The sequence below is a fragment of the Mauremys reevesii genome, linkage group 15 (assembly GCF_016161935.1).
Source record: "Mauremys reevesii isolate NIE-2019 linkage group 15, ASM1616193v1, whole genome shotgun sequence".
NCBI classification, from domain to species: Eukaryota; Metazoa; Chordata; order Testudines; family Geoemydidae; genus Mauremys; species Mauremys reevesii.
The window spans coordinates 4,100,841-4,119,590 of record NC_052637.1 but is presented as its reverse complement, the minus strand read 5'-3'; the positions used below and the strand labels follow the sequence as shown (position 1 = coordinate 4,119,590).

Genomic DNA, 18,750 nt, shown 5'->3' with positions numbered 1-18,750 from the left:
GGTGCAGGAGGGTAGCAGGCTATGGGGAGTTTGAGTGAGGGATGCAGGCTCTGACCTGGGGCAGGGGATTCGGGTGCAGGAGGGGGTACAGACATGTGGGCTCTGGGAGGGAGTTACCAAATCAGCACGTTGTATAAGAGAAAGGAGCTGCAGTGATTTCATATAGATATAGAAACTGATAGAAGACACTTTTCCATAGTCAAAATGTGAGAGGCAGAGTTGGAGGAAGGGAGGGGGGCGTCTGTATAATATTTCCCTGCATTCAGTCTCCTGGCTGGAGCAGTAACAGCCCCGCAGCACTTGTACAGGATCGAGAGGAGCTGCGGTGTCTGAGCTTTGACAGTCTAGGAATTGGGCTGCCGGTGCCTTTAAGACCCAGCCCCAGGAACCCGCCCCCTGCTCCAGGGCTGACAGGGGCAGAACTGAAAACAGCCTCTGCCCCCAGCCCCGACCCCCAGACCCGCGAGCGCAGCAGGTGGCTCATCCCGAGGGGCCACTGTCCCCCCCACCCCCTCCCTAACCGGGGGTTTTGTCCCCGCACAAGGTCTGGCAGCGTCTCTCCCCCCCCACCCCCGGGCTTAACCGCGGCTCCCACCCCCCACCCCCGATTTTTCCCCTTCAGCCTCTCTCCTGCCGCTGCCTACAGCAGCTTGACCCCCCCTCCCCCGCTCAGACCCTGGCAGCCCCCCCGGCTGCGATTTGCCCCCTTGAGCCTTTTAAACCCCCCCAAAGAGGAGGCAGCAAATCCTAAGTAGAAGTGAGGGCAGAGAGAGGGCAGCGGCGACAGCGAAGGTTACTGGGCATGCTCAGTTCGGGTGCGCATGCTCAGTGCAGCGGCGACAGCGAAGATTACTGGGCATGCTCAGTTTGGGTGCCCATGCTCAGTGCAGCCAAAGTAGGGAATCTGGAGCGGTTCATGTTTCTGTCGTTACACCTGCCCTGGGGGCAGCTGCACGAGGACAGTCCTGCCTGATCCCCGCCTGGACACGTGCTGTGTAGAAAGACCCTGAGTTTAAGTTCTTGTGATCTTGTTTGTATCCGTCCCACCTTTTCCTTTCCTTCCCTTTCTGCTCCTTTACCCCCTATTCCTGGCCTGTGTAGTTCCTGCTTCCTTCTTTCCTTATCTTTCTCCTGCTCCACCTCCCGGCCTCTCCTTTCTCTTCACCTTCATTCTGCACCAGTGCATCTGATAAGAGGTGGGTCAGGGTCTGCCCATGATCAGCAAAACCATTTCTGCTGCAGAGAGAACAGAAGCCCAGAGATCCCAGCAGCCATGGCCTCAGCGACTCCGGTACGGGAAATCCAAGAGGAAACCTACTGTCCCGTCTGCCTGGAATATCTGACGGACCCAGTGATCACAGAGTGTGGGCACAACTTCTGCTGAGGCTGCATCACTCAGCACTGAGAGACATGGACAGAGCTGGGCTCTGACCCTTTGTGCTGCCCCAGCTGCAGAGTCCAAATCCGGAAAGGGGCTCTCCGGAATAACTATCAGCTAGGAAATAGAGTGGAAGAAATCAAACAACTGGATTTCAAACCAGGAAAAGAGACTCTGTGTGAGAGACACGGCAAAGCCCTGGATCTGTTCTGTGAAGAGGACGGGGAAGCCGTGTGTGTGGTTTGTGAGAGATCCCCCCAGCACAGATCTCACACGGTGCTGCTCATGGATGATGATGCCGAGAAATACAAGGTAGGAGACACTCTGGATCCAGGTTAATTCAATCCTTCCCTTTTCAGACTCAGTCACTCAGAGCCACAGAATCTCCCAGTTTCCCAGATTTTCTCCCCTGTTCTCTGGCTCCACCTAAATCTCTGCCCTGCAGGCTCCTTCCTCTGGGCAGGTGCAGGGAGCCCTGGCCACGGATGGCACCCAGCCTATCAACCCCACATTGTTCATTAGGGAGAGGTGGGCACTAGAGCTCTGTGTGAGGCACTTTCCTCGCACACAGGACTGAAGCAAGATGCAGGGAGGCACTGCCAGCAGGGCATTCACATGAGTCATGAACAAATCAGCCCCCACTCTGCTGCATGGAACAGACGGGCTCTGGAACAGAGAGGGCCAAGGGGTCATGGCTCTCCCACTTTTCCCCACAGCCCGGCTCCCTGCCTCTCCTCTTCCCCCTAAGGCCCCACCCAGGTTGGAAGCTGAAGCCCGGCCTGAGTAAGCCCAGGGAGCCCAGGCATCTGTGGGGAGCCGCAGACTCTTTACCTGCCCAGGGCAGGCTGAGGGTCCATGGCTCCCCACAGGTGCCAGTGCAGCTCTTCTTCTGACCCAGCTCCAGCTTCCAGCTTGGCCCGGGCGGGGGTTGGGACTCAGGAGCCAAAGAACCACAGCCAGGCCATGGTAAGAGCTGCGCGCAGCTGCAGGGAGCCACAGACCCTCCACTTGTCCAGGGCAGGGAGCCTGGGGGTCAGGGACATGGGCTGGGGGCTGCTCTCGGATCCCCCCAACCCTGGGCAGATGGAGGGACCTGGGCTGCACAACTCAGCTCCAGCTTCTGGGCTGGACGGGTACAGGGCCTTTGGGGAAGAGGCAGGCAGGGCAGGGCCACAGAGGGGGCAGGGTCTCATGGCACCTCCAATTTTAGGAAGAATCTTTCACCCCTGATGGAACATGTCTCCAGGAGTGGGTTTAAGCACTGGTACTATGGGTTCTTCCCTAGAGACCCACCTCTGGAGTCACATGATTAAAACAGAACTTCAGGTTTCATAATAAAAAAATCCACAACAAAAAGTAATTTTCTAGCCCATAGGATTGAAAAGAAAAGTTTGAGTGACTTATAACTTTCAAGCCTCACTGACAGAGTGCCGTGTGCCTGAGTCTGCAGAGAGCCTGAGCCAATAGCTCTGGGAAGAGGTAACTGCCCCACGGATCTCAATAGGGTGGTCACTCCAAGAACTACTGTTCTGGGGTCCTCAGCCACCTTGCCCCATGTGGTGGGGAAAGGGCTCAGCTGGCAGTGAGCCACTCTGCTGTTTTCTTCCTCCCTCCACGACCGACAGGGGCAGTGCTACTGCCAGGGGAAATGCTGCCTCCTTGCTGTTGGGTGTCCCTGCCACAGGCATCCCAATACATCTGGGGGCACATGCCTCCACCACATGTTGCCTCTTTAGCCTTGGGTAGACACGGAGCAGCAGGGGCTGTGACATCAGTGCCTTCTCCTGGTGGGGGAGGGACTGAGGTGGGCCTTAGTCCCTCCATCACCATGGCACCCTGCCCCCGATCCTCCTCTGCCCACTCCCCCTCCCCCTCCAAGAAGGCACCTAAGAGCTACCCAGGGAGACCAGGCCCTCCAGATGCCCTGGGCAGCACATGGGCCAGAGGCTGCTCTCAGGCCCTCCAGTCCCCCACCCAGGGCAAATGAAGGGTCAGAGGCTCCCCACAGTTGCCTGGGCTCCCTGAGGGGCTCTCACTGTGGCCTGGCTCTCATTTCCAGCCTGGCTGGGGGGAGGGCCCTTGGGAGAAAAGGAAGAGCAGGGGACAGGGCCACAGATCTTGTGCTTGTTGCCCTCCCACCTTCTACACAAGTTCCAACACTCCTGGGCAGGGCTGTCCCTAGCCATTTTGGTTCCCTACGCAGTCTTCCTGGGGTGGGGGGGGGCTGTGTGGGCCCCAGGCCTCCATGGGAGGGGCTGGCTTTGGGGGTCAAGGGGGAAACACCCCCCAGCACGGCCAGTGGAGCGGGTTGGGGCCGGGGTGCTCCACTTCCTGCTGCTGGGTGAGTGCAGGCCGCCCCCTGCTGCAGTCCTCAGGGGAGCTGGGGCAGGAAGAGGCAGAGCAGGGGTGGGGGCTTTGGGGAATGGGTGGAGTGGGGCGGGGCTAGAGCAGAGCAGGGGTGGGAAGAGGAGGCGCTGTGGCAGGGCCATGCTAAATAGGGTGGGCAGGGGCTGGAGCACCACGCAGCGGTGTTGGACACCAGGAAATGTGGTGCCCCAAATTTCCTGGTGCCCTACACAGCTGCATCCTTTGCATGTGGGTACAGACAGTCCTGCTCTTGGGCCCAAGATTGGCCGGGACTCAGTGGCCCTGTGTGTTAATCTGCCACTGGCCCTTAGTAAAGAGAAATGGTGCAACATAGAAACCTCAGGCCAAACAGGCAGCTGGTGAAGGAGATAGAAACAGCTGGGATTAGAGGCAGCGAAGGGAGCAGGAAGGCAACGGGTGTGTGGGGAACACCAGGAGCCTCTGCAAATCTTCTGTGAAGAGTAGGGTGACCAGACGTCCCGATTTTATCGGGACTGTCCCGATATTTGCTTGTTTGTCCCGCGTCCCGACCAATGTTAGGTCAGGACACTGGACAAACAAGCAAAGGCTCCGGAGCCCGAAAGGGCTCGCGCCCTCCCCTGCCGGGCCCGACTCCGCACCCTCCTTCCCCCATTGGCTCCCTCCCCAAATCCCCGCCTCTTGCCAAGCACGCCATGCCCAGGAGACGCAGGGGAGCACGGGGTCGGGGTGAGTGTGAGTCCGGCCTGGCACCTGGAGGGAGAGTAGGGGGGCGGCCCTTCTCCCTACCTGGACAGCGGGACTCGGGAGCAGCCACTGCTGCAGCTCCCACTGCCGCGGGGGGAGGACGTGACCAAGCACGTGGCGCCCGGGCCCGAACCTGGGCCTGCTGCGGGGACCCAGCAGCACGCACGCTGCGCCCAGCCCCTGGCCAGTCGCGTCTGGGCTGGCTGCCCAGCTGGTGCAATCCCGCGGCGGAGGCATCGGCAGCCCAGCCCCGTTCGTTCCCCTGGGGGGGCTGGGGCCTGCTGCCCCTATTCCGGGGCCGCCCGCGGGATTGCACCAGCTGGGCAGCCAGCCCAGACGCGACTGGCCAGGGGCTGGGTCCCCGCAGCAGGCTCAGACTCGGGGGGTTCGTGGGCGCCAGAGCTGCAGCCGCCGAGCCTGGCCAGCGGCCGCTTCCTCCCTCCGCGGCAGGCCACCCCCTACTCTCCCTCCCAGGTACCGCGCCCGAGTCCTGCCTGCTCAGGGCCAGGCCGGACTCACACTCACCCCAGCCCCGCGGTCCCCTGAGTCTCCTGGGCCTCCCTCCAGCACTTGTGAAGGGAGGAGGAATCAGGGTGGGGGATTTTTTTTTTGCTCTGCCGCCATTTTTCCACCTCTGTCCCCCTTCCCCCCCCCCCCACGTCCCGATATTTGACCTGGGTGATCTGGTCACCCTAGTGAAGAGGATCAAACTTCTTCATGCCTGGTTTGAGACAGAGCTCACATGTTTCAGAGTAGTAGCCGTGTTAGTCTGTATTCACAAAAAGAACGTGGAGTACTTGTGGCACCTTAGAGATGTCTACACTACCCACCGGATCAGCGGGTAGAGATCGGTTTATCGGGGATTGATATATCGCGTCTCATCTAGACGCGATATATCGATCCCCGAACGCGCTCCTGTCAACTCCGGAACTCCACCAGGGCGAGTGGCGGTAGCAGAGTCCACAGGGGGAACCGCGGCCATCGATCCCGCGCTGTGAGGATGGGAGGTAAATCAAAATAAGATACTTTGACTTCAGCTAAGCTATTCCCGTAGCTGAAGTTGCATATCTTACATCAACTCCTCCCCCTGGTGTAGGCCTTAGAGACTAACACATTTATTTGGGCATAAGCTTTCAGGGGCTAGAACCCACTTCATCAGATGCATCGAGTGGAACATACAGTAGGAAGATTGTATATATATGATTGTATATACATATACGCACACAAAGAGAACATGAAAAGGTGGAGGTTGCCATACCAACTCCAAGGCCTGGTCTACACTGGGGGGGTGTGTGTGTTTCGATCTAAGGTACGCAACTTCAGCTACGCGAATAGCGTAGCTGAAGTCGAAGTACCTTAGTTTGAAGTACTTACCCGTCCTCACGGCGCGGGATCGACGTCCGCGGCTCCCCCGTCGACTCCACCATCGCCGTTCGCGGTGGTGGAGTTCCGGAGTTGGGAATAGAACTTAGGTCTCCCAAGTTGAGCAACCACACCACTAGGCCATGTTGCCACTCCTGCAGCAGCCCTGAGTAATGATGAAGTGAGGCCATTAAAAGGGACAGACGCCCTGATAAAACTCCCAGGCCAAGCAGGGAGACGAGGTTTCTGGGATTTATCTCTTTGGTAGTTTGATCTTTCAAAATTAAATGTAGTGATTCACCACCATGTGTTCCCATTTTCCTGTTCTGTTCTGTAATACGAATGAATTAATAAATACCAGGCAAGCTTGGATAATTCAGGTCTTTCTCCAGTTACTAAAAAGACTGAACCTGAATTGGTAACAAGCCAGAATATGACACATCCCCAGTCTTCATTCTTAGATTTCTTTTCCTTGGTGACTCTAATGTCATGAACCTATTAGGACCAACAGTTGCATTGGATTTGTGTGGGAAAATATTCCCCTACGCACCCCTCTCAAACTCGAAATAAAACGTCCCAAATCATCTCTGTTTCTACAGGAAAAAATCCAGGCTCATTTGAAGACTCTGAGGGAGGAGAGAGAAAAGCTGCTGGGATCTAAAGTGACTAGAGAGGAGAAAAGCCCAAAGTATATGGTAGGTGCCTCTTGTTACTGATGTGCAAAGACTAGTGGTGAGAGATCTGTTTGTAGGCAGATTCCTCTGTGGCATTGGTGAACGTGGGCATGTCTGTTTCTCCATGATCATGGATTTTTCTCTGTTAGATTCATGTGCAGAATCTAGACTTCCTTCCATTCCAGTGAATGAATTAATTTCTAGTGGCTTTGCCTGTGTCTGTGTCATTTGTTGCATTATTAAATCATTTGATTTTCCTGCCCCACCCCCTGGGAACGTCTATCAGTGTAATGCTGATTCCTGACTCCTGCTGCTCAGGATCTTCATGCTCAGGGTTCATTGATAATGCAAAGTTTTAACCAGGTCAGATGTGAAAACATTCCTTTTTAGAGACATGGGGAGAAATGGAAAAAGGTGTGAGGGAAACTTTTTCCTGGTAACCACAGGATAGAGTCAAGTGTCAGAAACCTTAAGGGTTACAAAGAAGTTTTCCCTCCTGCACACTCAGCACTCAATGAAAGGATCCCCTCCCCCACTCCAGGCTGCCTCCATGTCCCTGACCAGCCCTTTCCCTGTTGCTTTACAGAAACAGATAGAAAAGAAGAGGCAGCAAATTGTAGCTGATTTTCAGCAACTGCACCAATTCCTGGAGGAACAAGAGCAGCTTCTGCTGGCCCAGCTGGAAAAGCTGGAGAAGGAGATAACGAAGATACAGAATGAAAATATCACCAAAGTCTCTGAGGAAATTTCCCATCTCAGTAACCTGATCAGTGAGCTGGAGGGGAAGTGTCAGAAGCCAGCAAGTGAATTCCTGCAGGTGAGACTGAGTTAGAAATACTCCAGATCCCAACACAGCGACAGGAGAGCTCCTAAAACATGGGTACAAGTGTCCAGCAGTCAGAGATCACAGAGTAACTCCATGTGTGCATTACTGAAATGTGAATGACTATTGTTCATTGCAAAGTCGCAGACACATTGACACTAGAAATAGAAAAGACTCATTACCTTGGCTCTGGGACCAGGACAGAGCCTCTCTTCCCCATACTTGCAAAATCCCTTCTTTGGAATTTGAAGTGTGTGTCAGGTGGGCCTGAAATTCTCTCTCTTTCTCTCCAGGACATCAGAAGCACCTTGTCCAGGTATGTGTCTCTTTCTCACTCCCCCTTACACTTCACAATGCTGGGAAAGAGCTTGCACCACATCTCCACATGAATCTACAGCATAAGAATGGCCATACTGGGTCAGATCAAAGGTCCACGTAGCCCAGCAGCCTGTCTTCTGATGGTGCTCAGTGTCAGGTGCCCCAGAGGGAATGACCAGAACAGGGAATCACCAAGTGATCCATCCCCTGTTGGTCATTCCCAGCTTCTGGCAAACAGGCCAGGGACACCATCCCTGCCAAAATGTGTGGGGAAGGTCACGTGTTGGACACAAAATTCTCAAATGAACTTTATCCTGATGTTCTCACCCTTTTATAGAAGACTCTGGAATTCTCCATTCAGTGGGAAGGCCTGACCTCAAGTATTTCCTTGAGATGTCACATCCCTGGGGGACTGGCTGCATCAGGATTGTGGGGATGGACTATGGGCCTGTCACTGCTGGGGCCCTGGTCACTATTCAGCCCAGGGCAGCAGTTTTCAAGAGCCTTTCCCCATCTGAGGGCTGTTTGGAGACCTGTGTGGAATGAGCTGGGGAGGGGGTAGTTGGTGTCTCAGTCTAGTTCCTAGGTTGAGATTTCTACAGCACTTCACCTGGGAACCTCCTGTCCCTCAGAGCATGGAGGCCAAGGAGCGAATTGGCCATGGAGACTCAATTCCCCTTTTATCCCCAGAGCTGGTCTCTCCAGGCCAGAGTTAAATGGGATCTTCAGAGTGAAGGTTTGACTGGCAGAGCATGAACTACACCTGCTCTGAGGCTGGGAGAAGCAGAGGAATTCTAACTCCAGGCCCATTAGAGCAGCAACTTTCACTGACAACAAATTATAAAGTGTCACTAAGTAAAATGTAACCATGTGAAACTGTTTCTCTCCAGGTGTGAGAAGGGGAAGTTCCAGCAGCCAGAGGAGATTTCTCCTGAACTGGAAAAGAGACTCAGCGATTTGTCCCAGAAAACTCTTGCTCTCATGGAGCCTCTGAGGAAGTTCAAAGGTACCTAGAAGGGATCTAGAGTGGAAATTGGGAAAAGCTTTTGTGGCTGTGGGAGGAGAATGGCTCTTGGCAATTGGTTCATAGTTAGATGATGCTTCTCTTTAATTCTTGGGTGAGAATGTCACACACTTGGGGTCCAAGTCACCCTGATTGATTGATTCAAACCTTATACAGCTTATAAAAACTAAAGGGACTCCTTCCCCCCTAGCTTAAGTACAAGTTACAGCAAACAAAAATAAAATATTTCTCCAGCAAACACACATTTGCAAATACAGAAATCAATCAAAAGACTAATCCGCCTTTTCTAATACTCACTATATTGAATAGAAGAGAATATTTCAGGAAGCTTGGAGAGCCTGGATGTACGTCTGGCCTCTCTTAATCCCAAGAGAGAACCACCCCTCCAAACAAAGAACCCAAACAAAGACTTCCCTCTACTGAGATCTGAAAGTATCTTGTCCCCTGATTGGTCCTCTGGTCAAGTGTTTGCCAGGTTCACTGAGCTTGTTAACCCTTAACTATCTGTTTATGACCGTTGTCTTTAACCTCTTTGTGTGATCAAAACATCTTTGTCCCACAGAGCAACTTATGAACACATCACTTCATAACAAGGTCACTTAAGGCAACATTTCCCTTATGTCCAGCAAACTGTTCACCAGGCCAAAGCCAAGTCAGTCATGCAAACACACAATCATGGTCTGTCCAAACTGCTGCATAAGAAATAATCCTTGTACCAATTCTCAATACTGAACATAACAAACAGTGGAAAGCAGACAAATGGAGCAGAGGCCCAGGAGTCAGGACGGCTCACATGAATTCATGATTTACCAAAGGTCAGAACATTCTGGCCCCAATTAGGAAAATGGACTAATTTGGGGGCAGCTACGTTTCTCTGTCCCATCTAGAGAGCTGCAGGTGGAGTCAATGCAGGTGTCCCACTCCTCTGAGAACCAGGGCCTAGGGCCTAAAGGTCGCCATCCAAGATATAGACCAGAAATGAGAGGCCGTCTGTTAAAGCTGGACCCAGCCCATCACTCTGCTCTGGTACTGGATGGCAGCTGTGCTGAGCCAATGGGCTTTGGGGAAGGAGAAAGCTCCTCCCACACAGTGAGGAATCCTCCAGCCATGGGCAGCAGGTAACGAAGGCAAGGGAAGGCATCGCTTCCCCAAAAAGACATGGGTGGCCCCGCACACGCTCCACCCCAGCTCAGGCCCCCTCCTAGCTATGTGCAGCAGGCTGCTCTTGGCCCTTCACTGGGCCTGGTGGCTGCAGAGGGAGGAGGGGCCAGGGGTCGGTTCTGGCAGAGCGGCCCCTGCTTCCCGGCCCCCTGGTGCTCTGTGACTGGGAAGGCTGGAGCTGGCCGACACTCCATGGGCTGGGTGTGCTGGGCAGGAGCTAGCAGCTACAATGGGTCTGGGTGGGCTCCAGGGGGCATGGAAGTAGCTTCAGTAGAAAGGACAGGACTTGGGGGGGGGGACGACTGGCCTCCCCAAACCAGCCATTCACCCACCTGCCATGTCTCCAGCACAGGAGCATCTTCTGCTTCCTCCCCAGCAGCTGCAGGCACAAGGCGGGTTCCTGAGAGGGCTGGGAATGGGGTGGGAGTGGTGAGGGCGGGTGGAAGAGGGATGGAGGTGGACAAGGGACAGAGGGCCATGGGCAGTGTAAAGCTGGGCCTCTGACACTCTGCACGCCGGGCAAGACACACGGGGGCCATTGTCACAGGGGTGTAGCTCTGGCTGGTTCAGAACTTCCTCTGCCTGTGCCAAGGTCTGCACCAGCCCCTGCAGCCACTGAACAGCAGAGTCACAAATGGCCCCTCCCTTCTCTCCTTTTGCCAGCATTGGGGTGAATCTGGCCCATAGAGTCAACCTTCCCCTGCCTCAGTTTCCACATTTATGAAATGATTTTATTATTATTCCTCTATCTGCCTGTGGAGGATGGGGGCCCCTTCATGTTGCTCCCTGTAGTGTCAAAGGGACCCAAGTGGGTAAAGTTACTTTTATGCCAAAGTCTTTGCATGATCTGAGTCTAGGTTACGACAAAAGGCCGTAAATGAATGAGACAAACCACCTAGAGGCTGAAGGGAGGGAGGGGATGAGGAGGGGAAAAGTAAATCTCACTTCCAGATTGTCTGTCTTGGGATGGTTGTGAGGCTGCAAGGATGTTGGTTCCATTGCTGGGAGATGCCTGAATGAGAGAGGAAAGAGACGGTTTCAGACCTTTTTATATTAAATAACTGAGTGTCTCGGTCTGTTTCTCTGTCATAATTATAAAAGTTACAGAGTGGGGACGCTGTTATAAGTATGAAAGTCTGAAATCTCCCCTCTCTTCTCCTTTCCCCCTCCAGACACTCTGCCATCTGCACTGGAGAGAAAAAGGGGGGAACCCCTAGGAGCCCCCAGACTGGGTGAGTTTGCAGGTGGAGATTGTCTTTAAATTATGAGAAAATTCCAGAGAAAACATCTTCATGACATTGTAGCTAAAGTTACCAACCAAACTGACAGCGACCATGACACACACAGCCCTAAAAATAACACATTCAGTGGATCCAGGGGCCCATGTCCCCCCCACTCCCTGCCACACACACACTTTTAAAAGTGGGATGTTCAGGACACTTTCTGACATGGGCATAGTTTGAGGGCAGGGTGCCACGTTCCCCTTCCCCCTCCCCGCACTGCAAGCCTCGGGCAGGCATGGAGTGTCATGAACAGTGTCTGTGCTTTGGGCAGGGCAACTGATCAGCTCCTCCCTGTGTAGCGCAGCCCCTGCCTGCGGCGCCAGCCTCTTTCCAGTCCTGGCCCCTCTCAAAGGCCCCACCCCTGCTCCTCTTTCCCAGAGGCCCTGCCCCCTGGCCAGGCCTGAAGCCAGAACTGGGGCCACCACCCAGGTAGCCCAGGCTGCACTGGGGGGCCCTGTACCCTCCACCTCCCCAGGATACCGCACCCCAGAGAACAGGCACATGGGCCAGAGGCTGCTCTCAAAGCCCCCCGCACCCATGTCCAGGGCAGGAGGAGTGTCAGGGGCTCTCCATACTGGGCAAGTCTCCCAACCTGGCCTGGGGACACGGCCTCGGTCCGGGCCATGGAGGGGGCGGGGACACACAAACAGTCCTGACACCACCCTTAGTGCTGAGTTCATGTCCATTCTGATGAACAGAAACGCTCTTAATGGGGTCGCCCCTGAACAGAGCTCTCTGCCACATCTCTCTGCTTCACCTGGTGCAGAGGATCTCCCCATCACTCTTCTCCAACATCCTGCCTTTCCTTTGGGCAGGGCTGGGCTCTCCCATTGGAGCTGCTCACTGCTTCCTGGATTGGGGAGATGCTCTTCCTGTGATGTTGGCAGCTCCTCCCTTCTCTCTGGGCTGGGGATGGGGCTACCCCAACCAATCCTTCCTCCTCCTCTCTGGTGATAAGTGGCACTTACGCAATACTGCAACTTCCTCTATGTTCCCTGGCCTGGGAGTGGAGGCTGCATTAGGGGAGGGAGTTTCTTGCTCAATTTTTTAACTGGTACCCGTCCCCTCTTCTATAAAAGCTTCCGACACCTTCCTGGCTGTGCCTCTGCCACTGGGAATGGAGCAGTCCCAAGAAGAGGAGCAGGGACCTGAAGCTTTTGCAAGCAAAAGAGAAACTAATGACGTGGGTCGTATTACATAGACTGAGGAGCTGCAGTGACAGCTCTGCACAGTCTCAGGTACCCAGGACAGAGGCAGCTCCCTGGGATCCAGGCCTGACCCAGCCAGGAGGGGGCTGCTGGGGAGTGTGAGAAATGGTCCCATCCTCCCCCAGGGCTGAGCTCTGCCCTTAATGCTCTGATTCTCTCTCCAGCGAATGTGACTCTGGATCCAGACACGGCTCATCCCATCCTCGTCCTGTCTGAGGATCGGAAAAGTGTGAGATGGGGAGACACACGGCAGCGGCTGCCCAACAACCCTGAGAGATTTGACTATGATCCCTGTGTGCTGGGCTGTGAGGGATTCACCTCGGGGAGACATTGCTGGGAGGTGGAGGTGGGGGCTGGGAGATACTGGGCTGTGGGGGTGGCCAGAGAGTCTGTGGGGAGGAAGGGAGGGATCAGCCGTAGCCCTGAGGGGGGGATCTGGGCTGTGGGGTGGGGCTGGGGTCAGTTCCACGCTCTCACCTCCCCTGAGACCCCCCTGCCCCTGAGCCGGGCCCCCAGCAGGATCCGGGTTTGTCTGGACTGTGACCGGGGGCAGGTGACATTTATCGATGCTGGTGACGAGGCCCCGATCTTCACTTTCCCACCGGGCTCCGTCCCTGGGGGGAGAATCCGACCCTGGTTCTGGGGGGGGGGGGATCCCGGCTCAGCCTGTGTCCCTGAGACACACCGCAGAGGGGGGAAGGGGAAATCAGCCTCTCTAGCCTCATGGACTCAAGACTCTATGATCTTGGAGGACTCCCATCTACCCAGCCCCTGGCTCCTCATCTCTATGTCCCCTGGAAGATCCTCCCCCTCCCTCTCTGCAGCCCCAGGGATGGGGGGAGGAGGGGGAAGAACCCCTGGAGCTGCAGGAGGAGCAGAGGGGCCCTGAAGGGTAGATGTTGGGGCTGGGCAGGGGGTGGCACTAACAGCTGGGCAGGGGACAGGCGGAGGTGGGGGTGGCAGGGTCACAGCATGAATCAATCAGGGTTTGGGGAGTTGGGGAGAAGCAGCAGCAGGAGGAAGCATTTTGTACAGATCTGTGTCCTTAGATCTCACTGGGGGCTCCCAGCCGGGGATCAGCACAAGGGGAAGGGTTAAGATCAGGGAAAGAAGAGAGCAGCCGAGGGGGATGATCTGTGACAGGGAGGAGAGACACAGGGAAATAAACGGGGATAGGAAGTGAGGCTAGAACAATGATGAATAGAAAAGGACAGTACGAAAGGAAAGGGAACGTGAGCGGGATGGAGAGATTTATAACATGTTCCTGAAAGTGAGACTGTAACTCATTAATTCCCTATATTAATCCCTGGCCATTGGTGCTATCTTAGTGCCATAAAGAAAACTGTTCTCAGTAGCTGTGGATCTCCTTGCCGTGCTGTGGTTATTAAACCCTTTCTCAGCTCCTTTTACTTTGCTACTTTCCAGATACTTACTGTAAATAAAACATTACAAACAATTCTTCTTGTGTGTTCCACTTTACTTTCCCAGCCGCAGGTGCTGGGGGCAGCATCATGGGATTTGCTTCCTGACTTGGTTGTGTCCCCCCAGCACCCACAGGGAATCAGGACCAGCTTTAGGAAGTGCAGGGCCTAATTTGAACATTTTCGGCAGGGCCCCGGCAGGGGTGACTAAAAAAAAAATCACATTAAAAAAACCTTTTCATTTCCTCCATGTATTATTTACTTTCCATAACTATATAAAAATAATAAATGATATATTACGTACTTTGCTGGCTGGAGGCAGGGCAGGGGCAGGGCAGGGGCTGACTGGAGGTAGGGTCTGGTTGGAGGCAGGACAAGGGGTATGGGGCTGGCTGTGGGCAGGGGGTGCGGGGCTGGCTGGAGACAGGGGCTGGCTGTGGGCAGGGCAGGGGTTGCAGGCTGGATGAAGACGGGCTGGCTACGGGCAGGAAAGGGGGTGCGGGACTGGTGCGGGCAGGGGGTGCAGCAGGGGTTGGCTGCAGGCAGGGCAGGGGCTCCCCTGCTTCTATCATCCTGGCCCTTTAAATAGCTGCTGGAGCCCTGGGGAAGCAGCAGGGCTCTCGAGGCTATTTAACGGACCGGGGTGGCAGAGGCAGCTGGAGCCCTGGCCCTTTAAATAGCCCTCGGAGCCCCCCACTACGCCAGGTTTCTGGGGGCTATTTAAAGTGTCCCGGGCTCCCCTCCTTCTATCGTCCCGGCCCTTTAAATAGCTGAGGGAGCCCTGGAGAAGCCGTGAGGACTCCAGTGGTTATTTAAAGGACCGGGGTGGTAGAAGCGAAGAGAGCCCCGAACTTTTTAAATAGCCCCCAGAGCCCCACAGCCCTGCCCCAGGGCTCCAGCATTGGGGCTCTGGTGGCAATTTAAAGAGTCTGGGGCTCCAGCCTCTGCTGTGGTGGCAAGGGTGCGGGGCCCTCTTAGGCGCGAGGCCTGATTCAGGGGAATTGGCTGAATCAGCCTAAAGCCGGCCCTGCAGGGAATATTGAACCTCTAGAAGGAGAGTTTGGGTTTTGCTGTGATCTGCATAAGCACTGACTCCGTGGGTGCTCCGGGCCTGGAGCACCCACGGAAAAAAATTGGTGGGTGCTCAGCACCCACCGGCAGCTCCCCGTGGCCCCCCTACTCCAGCTTACCTCCGTCTCCTCTGCGAGCACGCTACCACATCCTGCTTCTCCCCCCTCCCTCCCAGCGCTTGTGCCGTGACACAGCTGATTCACGGGGCAGGGAGGGAGGGGGAACGTGGTGTGCTGGGGGAAGAGGCGAGGCCGGGGCGGGGATTTGGGGAAGGGATCCAATAGGTGCGGGGTGGGGGCGGAGTTAGGGCAGGGACTTTGGGGATGGGATTGGAAAGGGGGCAGGGCCAGGGATGGGGTGGAGTCAGGGGGGCCGGGGCGGGGAAAGTTGTGGGGGGGGGTGCAGGCATCCACCAGTGCCGAGAAAGTTGGCGCCTATGGTGATGTGTCACTCTCCAGCCTGTGCTCTGTCCCTGTCCTGTGCACACCCCTGTCAATCAGGAATTGCTCAGCTGTGCTCTGCGGAGAGGTGACTGGTTACACAGGGTGTAATCCATGCAGAGACACGGGTGTTGCAATGCTGAGTGTTACAGGGCCTAATTTTTAGGCAGCTAGAAAATCACAGGAACAGCAGCGCTATGACCCTCAGAGCTGAGTCAGGTGCGTAAACTCCCTAGACAACCCATGGGCAACACAGGCACCTTACAATGTGTTACATGAAAGCCCCCTTCAGTAGGCGGGGAGCCCTGTTAGCTGGCCAATGGGAGATGCCAACAAGAGGGGAATGGGTGTCCTAAGCCACAACTCTCTCATGGATAGGTGCCTAAACCTGGGCTGCAGAGGGGTGTGTGTCTCTGCTTTGCAATCCACAGACAGGAACCCACCACCTGACGTCCGGGGCCTCCAGTCGCAGCTGCTGCCAGTGCCTGGTAGTGGTGGCAGTGGCTGGGAGCCCCAGGCTCTTTGAAATCGCCCCAGCAGGCCGCAGGGCTCCTGGGTGCACGCGCTGGATGGGTGCAGTGGCAGATTAGGGGAAGGAAAAGCCCTGGACCCCAGCAGGAGCCACACTGGGTGAGGTGGGCGGTGAGAAGAAGCCCATGACCCCAGCACATGTGGGGCTGAAGTCCTGACCTCCCTCTGTGCAGAGCTGGCTTGAACCCCTTCCTTTCCCGTGCCCCCTGCACGGAGCTGGCTGTCACTGTCAGGCTGTGGAGTAATTCAGCCCAAATCTACTTACCTTGGTATCATTATTTCCCTCATCACCACACAGCTATGAACGGATTTAGCCTAGGAGGTAGGGTCAGCATTAGCCCCATGTGGCAGGTGGGATCTTGGGCACCCAGAGGTGAAGTAACTTTCCCAAGGCTAAGCAGGGAGTCAGTGGCAGAGCAGAGAAGCAAACCCAGCACACCTGAGCCCCAGGCCTCTTCCTGAATCACTGGACCACCCTTCCTCCCCAAGGAAGGGGAATCTCCTCTGCCGCTTTGAGTGTGTTGTTGGGAGCAGGCACTAGAAAGAGCCCCCAGGAGGTGGGGAGCAGAGAGAAATGGGTAAAAGGACATGGGTGGGAAGCAAGAAGAGGGAAACATCAGGAAGGGGAGCAAGGACTTAGAGAAGAAACAAGAGGGAGGGAAAGGGGCAGGGAGAGCGATAGGAAAGGAGAGGAGAAAAGAGGAAGGAGCGGGGGAAAGACTCCCCCCTGCTTGTGCCTCCCATCCACCTTCTTCCCACAGCCATCAGTGGCCCTCAGCTCCCAAACAGGCACTAAGCAGGAGTAAAGCACAGAGTGAACACTGTCTTTACACAGGGGTGTTAGCGGTGATGAGCTGCCAAAATCTTAACAACCGGTTCCCTCCTCACCCCACGAGGGGGTCGGGCCTGCCCCCGGGACTCCTGCTCCATCCACCCCCCTTCCCTGTCCCCTGACTGCTCCCCACCACCCCATCCAAGCCCTCCTCTCATTCCTGATGGCCCCCGGGACCCCTGCCCTATCCAACCACCCCTGACTGCCCCTGGAACCTCTGCCCCTGACTGCCTCCCACTGCCCCATCCAACCCCTGCTCCTTCCTGACTGTCCCCCTGGGACCCTTGTCCTCATTCAATCCCCCTGTACTCTGTCCTCCCCGGCCCCAACCACCCCCACCACCCCGAACTCCCCTGCCCTCTCTCCAACACTCCCTCCCTGATCCCTGCCCCCTTACTGCGCTGCCTGGAGGTGGCTGGTGGAGCTACAGCCACGCCACTCGGCTGGAGCCGGGCCAGGCTGCATGGCTGGAGCTGGGCAGAGCCGGGCCACACCACGGGGCCGGGCCAGGCTGGGCCGCACCACACAGCTGGAGCCAGGCTGGGCCAGGACGCGCACCTGAAGCTGGGCCGAGCCGCCACCTTGCAGCGCCTGGAGCACCGGGTCAGGCTGAGCTCGCAGCCCATCGCCCAGAGCATGCGCTGGCGGCGGAGCGAGCTGAAGTTGCAGGGGATGGGGAACAGCCGGGGACTAGCCTCCCTGGCCGGGAGTTCAGGGGCCGGGCAGGAGGATCTCATGGGCCACCGTAGTGGGTGCCCACCCTGCCCCGCCCCAAAGAGCCAGAGGGACCTGCCCGGGGGCAAGATGGGGAGTCCCAGCAGTGCTTACCTGGAGCGGCTCTAGGGAAGAATCCGGCAGGTCCCTCTAGCTCCTAGGGATGGGGTAGTGTAGCTGTGGGGGAGCAGAGGGTTACCTGCCATGGCCTGTGGCCCTCCTCGCGCCCGCCGCCGCAGCTCACCTCCGCTCCATCTCCCTGGACCTGAGCGCGAAGCCACCGCTTGTTTCTCAGCCCTCCCAGGCTTCCCATGCGAACAGCTGATTTGCAGAAAGCAGGGGGTGGGGCGAGAAGGGGAGAAGCAGAGCAGAGAGTTCAGGGGAGGAGGCAGAGCAGAGGTGAGCTGGGGCTGCGGGCGGGGAACTGCCGGAGCTTTACTGGTCGTTAAATTTAAAAGTCCTTTTAAAACCGGTTGTCCCGCGCAGGACAACCAGTTCTAAAAGGGCTTCTAAATTTAACAACCGGTTCCAGCAAACCGGTGAGAACTGGCTCCAGCTCACCACTGGGTGTTAGCGAAGGCAGCTTGTATCTGAGTGTAATTATTCTAATACTCTGTAATTGATGGTAATGTAATGATGTAGTTCTACTATTTTAATGACGACATTGTTAGGATACCAGTGATATACACACATTCAATACCTACAATATGAAGGAAGTGTATAAATATGCTGAAAATTGTCAGTTTGGGGGGGATGCTGAGCCCCCCGGCACACACATCTCACCCTTGAGGCAGGAGGGGGCATAAAGGAGTGAGCAGTAGGCACTTGGGGGGGCAGGGACCTAGGGGGAGGGGGGCAGAGCAGGAAGAGGTGGAGTGGGGCAAAGTGGGGGCTTGGCCTCCGGGAAGGGGGCAGAGCCGGGATGGGGCACCCACCAGGAAAACCAAAACTCAGCACCTAGGGTGTGTGGGGTGGTACCAGTGAAACTGAAAAATTAACTCAATAAATTTTGGAAAAAATGCTTAAAACTGGCCGTGATAGACACTGAGATCAGTGAATTCTGACAATCCCTCCTTAGACACACACACGCTGCTCCTTCAAGGGCACCGCGATAGGGGGATGCCCCCCAGCCACAGGGCCCTACCCTGGGGGCACATGTCACACAAACGCCCGCAGGCTGCAATGTTCCCGGGGGCTCCTCCCTGCTCAGCAGCAGCCGAGTCAGTCCCAGGAAGGGAAACACCCGGCGGCTGCTGCAGGAGCTGCCAAGGCAGAGCCCGGCCGGCCTCACGCGGCTTCTCTCCTGCAGCGAATGTTGCCGGTTCTGGGGCTGCTTTTTTGGTTGGGTGTTTTTTAAATTCCCTCCCGAGATTAAGTATCAGAGGGGTAGCCGTGTTAGTCTGGTTCTGTAGAAGCA

The 18,750-nt window shown here is 56.0% G+C and overlaps 1 pseudogene; it reads left to right on the top strand.

The window, feature by feature from the left end:
* Window positions 1–986: 986 nt before the first annotated feature.
* Window positions 987–13,002, top strand: LOC120383923 (annotated as a pseudogene).
* The last annotated feature ends 5,748 nt before the right edge of the window (window positions 13,003–18,750 follow it).